Below are 12,453 nucleotides of genomic sequence, written 5' to 3' on the forward strand. Positions count from 1 at the left end.
GGATCAGAACTAACTGTTGTATGACATTAAATATTTTCTGATTGGCTGTGATTGTCACATCATGAAGCAGTTCTGATGGGAATCGTAAGGAATGATAATGATAATGGTTTAAAATCCTCTTAACGATTACGGTACCGCAATGATTCATTAACAAATCTTTAAGTCATTTTGAGGAAGACATTTTTGGAAATAACAAATGCAGTCCTCAATGCATTAAACGCCTCAAGTAGCCTGTTGCTAAATGCTAAATTTGGTTCCCAACAACAAGTATGGACAGACTAACGTCTTGCCGCTGGAAACATTTGTATTGCACCTGATTAGGACTCAATTGACATGAAAATTGTGAGATTAATGAAAGGGCTTTCCTTGTGTGATATAAGGCATCTGGAACAGGCTCTAACCGTGTGTGTGTGTGTGTGTGTGTGTGTGTGTGTGTGTGTGTGTGTGTGTGTGTGTGTGTGTTTTGTATTTTTTTCCAGGCAGTTCCAGTAGCTACACATCTATGATATTGATTATATGACTAAGGAAATCAATGAAGCTTGTAACTGTTGTACACGGTCACATTACAAGATAACAGTACACTACAGTTTCTCTGTGTGTTTGTGTATAGTCCTCTCCTGGCGGGCGGGCGTCCAGAAGTGCCGTGTTCTCTGTACATGCGTGAGCTGCAGTATTTCATCACACGAGTCATGAATGACTACTTCCGCCCACTGCAGTGTCTGGACTTCCTGTACGACAGCACAGAGAACATCGCCCAGCGTGCCATCACCCTGTTCATTCGCCACGCCAGCCTCCTGCGCCCGCTCGTGGAAGGAGGGAAGATGAAATTGGCGGCCGACTTCGCTCAGGTGAGGAAGAGAAGGCTATTTTCCGGCTTCCTCGTTGTTTACTGTATCCATCTTTCTCTGCCTCTTCATCGGTTCATGCTCGGGTTGATGTTTTTTCTTCACTCAAATCAAATAGAAGCACAGCACTCTTTCAACTCGACCCTTTTCTCGCCATCTTGGATGGCATCACTTAGAACAAATGGCCTTTCCGTCCGTCTGCATGTCCAGCGCTAAACTACATGTGTTGTGTGTGTGTGTGTGTGTTTCAGATGGAGTTGGCTGTGGCTCCTCTCTGCAGACGGGTGTCAGATCTGGGGAAGGCGTATCGTCTGCTACGATCCTTCAGGTGAGTCTTTCTACAATTTGGATGATGTCAGGTGACTTCCTGTCCCAGAGTGACAGCATACAGCTTCTGATGGCAAACACTGTGTGTCTATTTCTCACACAAACCCTCTCGATTTGTTCTACTTTTGTACTTATCCTCTTCCTGCTGAGACAAAGGAGCGTTCCTGCTGAAAATTACTGCTAATTAACGGTGAGAGAGACAAGATGAGAGAAAGGAAGGTTATTAATGGAGCTGTTACGATTAGATGAGAAGCAGTCGGTGTGTCAAATATTCTGTCCGTTTAATACTCAAATTGCTTTTTAGACTTTGTTCTCATGCTCACTTATGAAAGCTATATGTTTCTGGGCTTATTGTGGACGATTCATCATTGTGATAATTGGTAACTTGATAATTGCTGAAGCGTTTATCGTGCTATGCGGTTTATCCCTGTACTGTTACTGTTACAGGTCTGTAACCCAACCCGGGCCCGACGGGACCCATTCATTTTTCAATCCCTCTCCTCCAACCACCTGTCATATAGAGACACTTTTTTACAATCCAATCAATTCCTGATTGATCAAATCAAGTCCTAGTCTGATATACGAAATCGAACCATTTAGGAACAAGCTTGTTTTGCAGCTTTGATGCAGTAAACTCAAGTTTACAATTCTGAAAGGTACTGAACACTTTCGTTTTTCCTCATGATATGACCCCTTTAACGGTCAGGTTTATTGGAGGGTGTGATTCAGATGGTCTGCATTCTCAGTACTTCCTCCAGGCACTGTAATAAACACCAGTGAGATCTCATAGGACGGCTAATCAAATTAAACCCCTGGCATCTATACCAGCTCTGGGAGTGGCTGCCATGCCTGAGTCCCTCGTGAACAGGACCCGATTCCCCACTAACAGTCTGTTGCTGGAAAAATGCTGGATGGATGCACCAAGAAATCAATAAAACGGACAAAATGCACATAAAAATGCTCACTTGAGGTGGACACGTTTTTCTGTCGACACGAAGACGTGTGCATACACTATGATGTAATCGCATTTATCAAATATATTCCCATATAATTTACATGCACATCAAGAAGTCATGTGACTTTGCCTCATCCATGTAGGTAGAATTTATATTTGCCTACAAAACCTAATCCTTTAGATCAATCATTGTTTAAGATGAGAAACACAAATTAATTTAAGTGTTTCCAAAGGTTTGACTGCTGGTGTGTGCATGCCGTGAAATGCTGTGTGAGGTCATGCAAGTCCCACATTAAATGTTTTTTATTTAAATCCATCCATCTCCCCAATCTTCAGCTTTCATTTCAGGCTAGAATATGAATATTATTCTCTCTCTTTCAGGCTGTTGCTGTTCCAAACGAGTGAGCACATCGCTAGCAGTCAGGCGCTAGGAGATCTGATTCCGTACAGCCCCATATTGCATTTCCTGTTCACTCGCGCCCCGGCTGAACTCAAATCACCACACCAGGTACACTCATACTCACACTAATGCAGAGAGCCTCTGGGATTGAGGGCAATTCACCTCAAGTTGCCCCATCCCGACTGTCGCTGTGATTGACCTACTGTAAGCAGCTTTAGATGGAAGCATCTGCTAAATGACACTTTCATTGTGTGATATATTATTGGGACATTTTTATGAAATAGGTTTTCCTAAAATAGCTTTAGCATGTGTGGATTTGTCGAGCTCTTATGCAGTGCCTGATATACGGCTTTCTTTTGTGAACACACACAAAAGAGTGGTCAGAGTGGTCAGTCTCAAGTTATTCTCAATGGTTGGATGACCATCCATCGGAGAAGGACCGTCTCGCACTTATTAGGTAAGATTCATGGCTCAAAACTGCAGCATGATATCACCAATGTCGCTGATTTTTAACCATTTTCCTTTGAGTGGAATAACAGGGCAAATCTGCCAAAAACATGGCAAAGTCACATTTCACCCCAAAATCTAGAGAAATAAATTATAATTTGCATACAGAAAATGAAGCAGATTTCTTACAATTAAGCAAATTTTAAGCACGTGTCTGGACATTTTACTTTTTAAAATGTTTGTAATTCTCATTATTATTTTATTAAAAAAATTACTAATAAATAGTTGTTTTTTTATTTCATCAGTGACCGCGTTTACATGCATGTTCTTACACCAATTATGCATAACCCTGTAAAGCCTGACATATGAAAGAATTGTCGAAAAATTCTAATTGTTTGACATTAAACTGGTTTTAGTACCATTAGACAAACTATAATAAGAAATCATATTAAAAAATTGCATGTTTTTTTTGTTGTTTTTTTTTTATGTATCATATGATGCATTAGGCTTTAAATGTCATTATCCTAAATTTTGTGCAGGATATTTATTATTGAAGTTTTTCTACAGTGGTAAATATTGGGGTATTATCAGAGGACTCCCTGGACTTTTCAGATTTGCCAAATATTTGAGAGTTTGGCCATGACAACTTCCTCTACTTGCTCTATAATATGGATTGAAATGTATCACAGTTCAATTCAGTGCATCAAATATAAACAACAAACACAATCACATGCATTTAATGCACAAAACACTATATTGACTTTTAAAAAAGGGAAAATGTCAACTTGTGAACTTATGGTAAGATGACATCATAATATATTATAATAACGGAGCACGTTGCATTTATGAAATCACACAGAAATATTAGTTCACACTTTAAATATATGTTATAAAATGTTTGTCAGAATTTCCAAAGCTCTGATTTTGTTTGTGGTGTACATGAATTTAATAATGATTGAGAGATATTCCTCAAAAGCCTGTTGAATCATATGATACATGGATTTTAAAGGGGGGTTTTCAATCAAATAATATACAACAATTGAATCAAGCACAAGTTGCTTATATTCAGCAAATACTCATTTTAAAATATCAATAACAATATAATCATTAATGTCACTTTAACTGTATTGTTGTGCACTGGAAGCTCTTGTCACCAAGACAAATGATTGCATACCTGGCAATAAAGCGGATTCTGATTAAAATCAGCTGTCATTAATCCCAACATAAGAGTCACTTTTCGTTCAAGTCCACCACCATTTTAAATAGATCGATATAAACATTGAAACCCCCTTTTTTCACAAATAACTACTAGATTGTGCCATAAACATGTGAAACTTACATATCATAGGCTGTTTGGCTCATCAGCCTGAACAGAGAGAGAAACAGGAGCCGTCAAACGTTGCGTCTCATATTTGATACACACAGCGTTATTGGGTTAATAGATCGATCAACGTGTGTGGTCATGTAAATGCACTAAACTGCTTTCTTTTATTGGTGTAAGGTCATAAACGGCTTAAGAATATACCAATCAACATAGGACGTTTTTGCCCTGATTTTGCATTGCATGTAAACACCTTTACCTGCGTTCTTACTGGCTTATCCAATGTGACTAAGCAAAAACAAATTTTTGATAACTTGGCAAATTTATTAAAAAGAAAAAACTGAAATATCACATTGACATAAGTATTCAGACCCTTTGCTATGACACTTGAAATTTAGCTCAGGTGCATCCCGATTCTCTGGATCATCTTTGAGATGTTTCTACACTTTGATTGGAGTCACCTGTGGCAAATTCAATCGATTGGGCATGATTTGGGAAGGCACACACCTGTCTATATATATTCCTAAGAGCACAGTGGCCTCCATAATTCTTATGGCCAAACTGAGCAATCGGGGGAGAAGGGCCTTGGTAAGAGAGGTGATCAAGAACCTGATGGTCACTCTGATTGAGCTCCAGAGATCATGTGTGGAGATGGGAGAAACTTGCAGAAGGACGACCATCACTGCAACACACCACCGATCTGGGCTTTATGGCAGAGTGGCCAGACGGACGCCTCTCCTCTGTGCAAGACACATTAAGCATCTAAAGGACTCTCAGACTGTGAGAAACAAGATTATCTGGTCTGATGAAACAAAGATTGAACTGTTTGACCTCAACTTCAAGACTCATGTCTGGAGGAAACCGGGCACCGCTCATCACCTGTGCAATACCATCCCAACGGTGAAGGATGGTGGTGGTGGCATCATCCTGTGGGGTGTTTTTCAGCCACAGGGACTGGGGGACTGGTCAGGGTTGAAGGAAAGCTGAACAGAGCAATATACAGAGATATCCTTAATGAAAACATGGTCGAGAGCGCTCATGACCTTAGACTGGGCCGAAGGTTCACCCTCCAACAGGACAATGAGCCAACGCACACAGCCAAGACAGCACAAGAGTTGTTTAGGGACTGTGAGTTGTGAATGTCCTTGAGTGGCCCAGCCAGAGCCCGGACTTGAAATATGACCCAAATGTTCTTCACACCTTTTTTTTATAAATTCACCCACTGCTCAAACTATTAACTGGTTTGGTTTGTTGTTTATGTTTCATTGGCTAGACGTTGCTTTTTTGTGAATGCAGTCACTATAAATGACTTGCTCAAAAGCTGTGGAAACCCTGAAATGCACAATGCATAGCTGGCGTCTGCACACTTTGCTGTTCAGTTGTTCAAGTCTTGAATTAAATTTCTCAGTGCATCATCAGCATCCTCTAGTGGTGATATGGAGAGACTACAGCTGCTTTTGTGTGTCCAGTGAAAAGCTCTTCTCTAATGTGTTATCTTGCCTTTGTTTTAGGGGTGCGCTGGAAGCATACGTGCAGTCTGTGCGAGTCAGACAGGGGGAAGGAGTTTGCCGGTGTGTATCCCATCATGCTCCAGCTGCTACAGAAGGCCACAAGTGCATCATAGGACTGATATATGCAAACGGAGCCACGACTCAACTGCAGTCTGAGTGATGGAAAAAAGTGCTGCATAATGAAATAGATAAATTACTAAGTGCATTATTTAAATGTGAAAATACTGACTAAAAGATTGTCATATGCTTTTTTCTTTACAACTCTGAATGATAATGTGAGTTTTGTTTATAAAAGACACTATCACAGGTTTATATATCTGTCTGTTATCTCTGTTGCGTAAATGCCTACAGAAGACCGCAAAGAGATGAGAATGTAAACTCATCTTCAGGATTGGGAGGGGCCAAATGCATTACGAAAACATATATTGGTCAATCACTAACCTCAATAACCAAATGACTAAATCAGTTGTTTTCCTGTTTTCATAAAGGGTTCATCATTTGGAACCAACCAACAAAACAGTAATAGTTACGTTTAGGAATGCACCGAAATTAACATTTTTGGCCAATACCAATTTTAACAAAAACCTATAGGCTGATACAGATAAAAAAAAAATTGGTTATTTGTATGTTTGTTTGTTTTTGTGTGTTTATTTTGGACGTTTAAACACTTCTCTTTTTGCATTTTAATACAACAGAACATTACAACATAAATAAAACATTACAAATTCATACTATACATATGTTGGGCATATGTCAACCACATCATGGAAAAATAAAAAAGTTTTAACCAAAAGGAACAAAACCCCCCTTTTAGATTCTGTTTTAAAGTGGTATAATGGACAATGGATAATGTTGTTCAGACCGCTAGAGGGCGCCGCTTGCTCACACAGCACTGACTGAAGCCCTGAATGCAGACTATAACTAGTTACAACGATTAATTAGTTTTTCATATCAGTATTTTATATAACCGATATGTTTGATAGCAGAACACCTGGTGAACAACTACATTACCCATGGTACAACGGAGAAAGATCCACCAATCAGAGAACCGAAATAAGTCAGGAGCAACCGCCAACTCTCATGACGCACTGTGAATAACGTAACTGAGTCACAGTCTTGTACCTTTTGTCTTTTTGTCCAATTTTCAAAAACTTTTTTGCCTCCAAACAAAGTTTGTTATGTTGTGATTCACAGCAGAGCTGGTTGTTTTGGTTCATGGCTTACAACTCTTTAACGGTGGATTTTATGAGAAGCCTATGCAAAAAATTAATGGGAAAAATACTTCCGGAACCCAGACGGGATTTTAGAAGAATATCTCAGCCCTGTAGGTACATACAATGCAAGTCAACAGGGTCCAACATGTTTTATATAAATACAACTTTGACTTGCAATGTATGGACATACAGAGCTGAAATATTCTTCTAAAAATATTCGTTTGTGTTCAGCAGAAGAAAGAATGTCATACACATCTGGGATGGCATGAGGGTGAGTAAACGATTTTTTGGGGTGAACGAACCCTTTAAGTGTGCAAATGCTTTTGGAGCCATTGTAGGCACTTATTGATACTCTGACCAAAAGAAAATATGAGAAAAATAAATGTATTTATCACATTAACATTTGATCATTTTAAGGGTCTTGTAGACAAAGGAGCATATGTAAATATTAAGATGGGAGCGATCACTTTACTGTATTGCTGAAAGCAGGATTTGAAGTGGCCTCTTAATATTCATCGGTGGTTCTGGTTTGAGTTCCTCTGCCTGTCTCTGAAATCTCAAACTCTCTCTCGCTTGCTCAGTAACCAGGGAATACTTAAGTCTCTCTTCAGAGACATGACATCCTCTTTTCATCTGCTTCCAGCTCACACTCCTTTCACAGTGTTTTTTTCTGGACTTATTTGACCTACATGACATAGTGATGGATTCTGCCGTTTAATATATGCGGTGTGCAGTCATGCCAGTAGAATGCAGCTCTAAAAACATCCTCCAACTTTTTGTATCTCTCTGCTGCTCTTATTGTGCATATGAACGGTCCTATTGTGTTTACGATCAAAATCAAAACTTTCAAAAAGTGCATAATAATCGCAGTTATCTCAGATAATCATGGTTATCTAAAATGGTCGTGATCAGGTGATGTAATAATCGCAACAGGCCTTTAATAACTTTTATTGTAGGACTACTATTTTATGTTTATTTTGCATACATTTTTTATATAAAAATAATTAAAGAAATATTCCGGGTTCAATATAAGTCCATCTGGGTTACAGTGAGGCATTTACAATGGAAGTGAATGGGGCCAATTCGTAAACGTTAAAATATACAAAATGTAAACATTATGCGGGTTAACATTATTTTAGTGTGGTAAAATCACTTACTAACCTTTTCTATTTAAGCTATATCCAATTTTACAACTTCGTTGTCATGACAAGGGACAGCGTAAACCCTAAAACGACCATAAAAATAATGATTTAAACAAATTAGCTCAAATAATACACACGGTTTAACATAAGAATTAATGTAAGTGCTTTTATAAAAGTTTCACATTTCTGCCATTAAACCCTCCAGAAATTGGCCCCATTCACTTCCATTGTAAGTGCCTCACTGTAATCTCATAAAAAAATAAAATAAAAGGGGACGAGTCAAGTTTTTTTTGGTGATAATGAACATTGCGCTGTCGATTTAGCTTAACTTTAATAAACTTAAATGTATTTTATTTTTGTGTCTATTTATTTTTGCATGCCAACTGCATATTCAGTTATTATGCACTAAATTATTTACAGCTAATTACACTAATACCATCAATGGTACTTACAGCTGAAGTCAGAAGTTTACATACACTTTGTTAGTATTTGGTAGCATTGCCTTTAAATTGTTTAACTTGGGTCAAATATTTTGGGTATCCTTCCACAAGCTTCACAATACGTTGCTGGAATTTTGTCCTCCAATACCTTGACTTTATTGTCCTTGAGCCATTTTGTCACAACTTTGGAGGTATGCTTGGGGTCATTGTCCATTTGGAAGACCCATTTGTGACCGAGCTTTAACTTCCTGGCTGTTGCTTCAATATATCCACATAATATTCCTTCCTCATGATGCCATCTATTTTGTGAAGTGCAATCTTGACTGATTTCTTTAGATTTTCCCATGATGTCAAGCAAAGAGGTACTGAGTTTGAAGGTAGGCCTTAAAATACATCCACAGGTACACCTCCAATTGACTCCAATAAGCCTATCAGAAGCTAATTGGTTAAAGGCTTGACATAATTTTCTGGAATTTTCCAAGCTGTATAAAGGCACAGTTAACTTAGTGTATGTAAACTTCTGACCCACTGGAATTGTGATATAGTCAATTAAAAGTAGTGCCCAGTTGGTTGTATATGTTTACCGGTATGCGTAGATATGAAAACTTTTTTCCAGAACATATAATGCAGAAATCAATGCATGAATTGGTGTCATAACATAGTTTGTCCAGCAGAGCGTGCTCCGACGCCACTGTTTACAGAGCTGAGCTGACGGTGGCTCTGCAGAAAGGTGCGACTGGCTGGAGGGCTTCTGGTGGTCCACGACGGCGAACTGTTTTCAGAAAGCAGAGAGGGACTATGAGGCCCAAGGTGGTTGGCAACAACTGAACCGCGAATGATCAGGAGACTGCAGAGGGATGTGACGGATCAGGAAGTGAATCAAGAGAGATGGTAGTAGATGTCGGGAGTTTAGAAGAGTAGGATATGGTTAGGAATAATAAATGCAAAAAGAAATGGAAGAACAAATCGGATGATAGTGATTGCGACGGGATCAACTATAGTGGAAACGAGGAGAGAGAATTACAAGATAGCTGGAAACATGAGAATGCAAACTGGGAAGCTTTCCAAGGAATTTGTGGAAAAGGATGCATGACACTCCAAGAGGAGAACAGGATAGATGTAAATACATTCAATAATGAGCTAGTTAATTAAATAATTCAGTCTGCTGAGGAAACAATTCCTAAGAGTACAGGAGTTAGATACACTAGAAATGTACCCTGGTGGAATAGCAAAAGCTATAAAAGCCAGAAATAAAACATTTAGGCCACTCAAAACACTTCTCAGGATTCTCAGGATGCTATGATCCAATATAAAAGGGCCCAAGGCAATAGTAAGGAGCACAATAAGGGCATAAAAACTTATATTTTGGAGGTAATATTGCAGTAGCATTAGAGGAGAAGTACAGCTGTCAGATGTATGGGGCATGATCAGAAGAATGGGGGGGGTCAGAAGAAATTGAGTTACCCGTGATGAACAGTGGGGACAAAATGGCTGTTAGCAACATTGAAAAGGCTGAACTCCTTGCACAAACATTTTGGAAAGTTCACAGCTCAAATAAGGCCAGGCAGTGTAGAAACAGAACCTTTAATGAAGCCCCTAGAAAAAGGAGGTGTCAGAAGATCCATTAGACCTACCTTTAAATACGTTTGAGCTGAGAAGAGCAATCATTAGTGCTCATCAGACTGCACCTGGGAAAGATGGAGTATGTTATTAAATGTTGGCACACATGACAGGTAACACACTGGACATAGTGTTAAGACTGTTTAAGTTGGGATACTAGACAGCCTCCTTCAGTGTGAAAAAGTACTTAAACCAGGGAAAGACCCATCAGACCCTTCTAGCTACAAACCTATTGCATTAACTTCCAATTAATGTAAAAAGTAAATCTCTTTTACCTCCCTATCAAAGTGGGTTCTGTAAGGGTCAGAATACAATGGACTCTGTATTGTGCTTAGAATCAGACATCAGGAAAGCACAGACTAACAAAGTAGTAGTGATAGCTGCCTTCTTTGATGTGTGTGGCAGGGGGAAGGCTGGGGCCAGGATGTGATGCTGCACGCCGGGCAATATTCAGGCTGATCAAGCCAAAGGCAACCGGAGGCGGCAGTTTGAGAGAGAGAACTACAGGCAGCTGCCCTGTATGTGTTTGTGCCTTTTTGTTTAAGTTAACCATTAAATATTATTAAGTTGGCTTGTGAGAGCCAACTTACTGAAATCCTACTTAAACTTATTATTATTCCGATCCTTATTCTTCTTCTTATTCTTCTTGCAGTGAAAATTTCGGTATCTAACTCCTCCTAGAGCTTTTAAGCTACAGGCACCAAACTCGGCACAGACCTTCAGACTAATCCCAAATAGTGTGCTATACTCTTTTCTAACTGATCGGACTTACGGTTTTCCCACAGCGGATGAACCATGAAAAAGGGCCTGTCAGCCCTGCATCTCTCCCTCTCTCTCTCCCTCAGAGGATTTATGTCATCAAGCAGCCAAAAAGTAATGACCTAAAATCTTCATAGCCACACGCTAAAACATGCTAAAAACGTGCTAGCATCATGCTAACACATGCTAGCATCACCTAGCGAAGTGCTAAAACATGCTAAAAACGTGCTAGCATCATGCTAACACATGCTAGCATCGCCTAGCGAAGTGCTAAAAAATGCTAAAAACGTGCTAGCATCATGCTAACACATGCTAGCATCGCCTAGCGAAGTGCTAAAACATGCTAAAAATGTGCTAGCATCGCCTAGCGAAGTGCTAAAAAATGCTAAAAACGTGCTAGCATCTATCTGTCTTTCTATCTATCTATCTGAGGGTCAATATCTATCTATCTATCTATTTGAGGGTCAATATCTATCTATCTATCTATCTATCTATCTATCTATCTATCTATCTCTCTATCTATCTGAGGGTAAATATCTATCTATCTATCTGAGTGTCTATCTATCTATCTAGCAACTAAGTTAAACTAATTTAAACTACAAACTAATTTAAACTTCAAACTAATTTAAACTTCAAACTACTTTAAACTATAAACTACTTTAAACTAATTTAAACTTCTTCAAACTTTCTGGTCCAAACTTTCACAAGCCAACTTAAAGTTTGTCTCGATGAACTTTTTCTAGTTTATATTGTTAAGCCAGTTCTCACCTGCTCCTTTCACTTGAACTTTGTTATACTGTGCCGAGACCTAGATGGGAGGAGGGATGCGCCGTAGTAGAGTCCTCGCCACTACCGTCCACAGAAATCGGAGCAGCCGAGGCCATCTGCTGGGGGACGGAGGAGCCTGGCCACCTGAAAGTGGAGGAACGGCTGCCAAACGCGAGCGGAGGATGGGCTCCTAGCCAACTGCCTGGAGCGGTCAGGGGCGCTGCCAGGGGTGGAGGAGACCCTAACCGTCTCATGGGGTCAAGAGAGGACCACTGACCGGGAGCGGGGAGGGGAACCTGGCCGACCGCCTGGAGCGGAAAAACTGCTGCCAGGGGCTGGAGGACTTTCTCCGATCTGCCCAGGGATGCATGGCTATCATCCACAAGAGGGTGGAGGACTGGCCAGGACCAAGCTACGTCATATCGGAGAACCTGAACCTTCTCTCTCTCTCCCGCTGTCGCTCCGTGTTGGCCTTTCCCTCTCTTTTTAATTATTAGTATTTATTGTTATTATTGTGGTGTTTCCCTTGTCCCCTCCCAGATCCAGAGAAGCGGGGATGACCTGCCGGCAGACGGGACCGGAAAGGGGGGTGAACGTCATGCCGGGCCTGAAAGAACAAGGAAGGAATGTGGCAATATTCATCTGGATAAAGTTGAGAATAAATGTAAAAAGGTCTTCAACGCCTTTAAGGATCAGAAGATTGA

General features: G+C 40.0%; 1 pseudogene; it reads left to right on the top strand.

Moving 5' to 3' along the window:
• Window positions 1-6,956, top strand: part of LOC127637518 (conserved oligomeric Golgi complex subunit 5-like) — a 99,687-nt pseudogene extending 92,731 nt beyond the window's left edge.
• The last annotated feature ends 5,497 nt before the right edge of the window (window positions 6,957-12,453 follow it).

The sequence above is a fragment of the Xyrauchen texanus genome, chromosome 45 (genome assembly GCF_025860055.1).
Source record: "Xyrauchen texanus isolate HMW12.3.18 chromosome 45, RBS_HiC_50CHRs, whole genome shotgun sequence".
NCBI lineage: Eukaryota > Metazoa > Chordata > Actinopteri > Cypriniformes > Catostomidae > Xyrauchen > Xyrauchen texanus.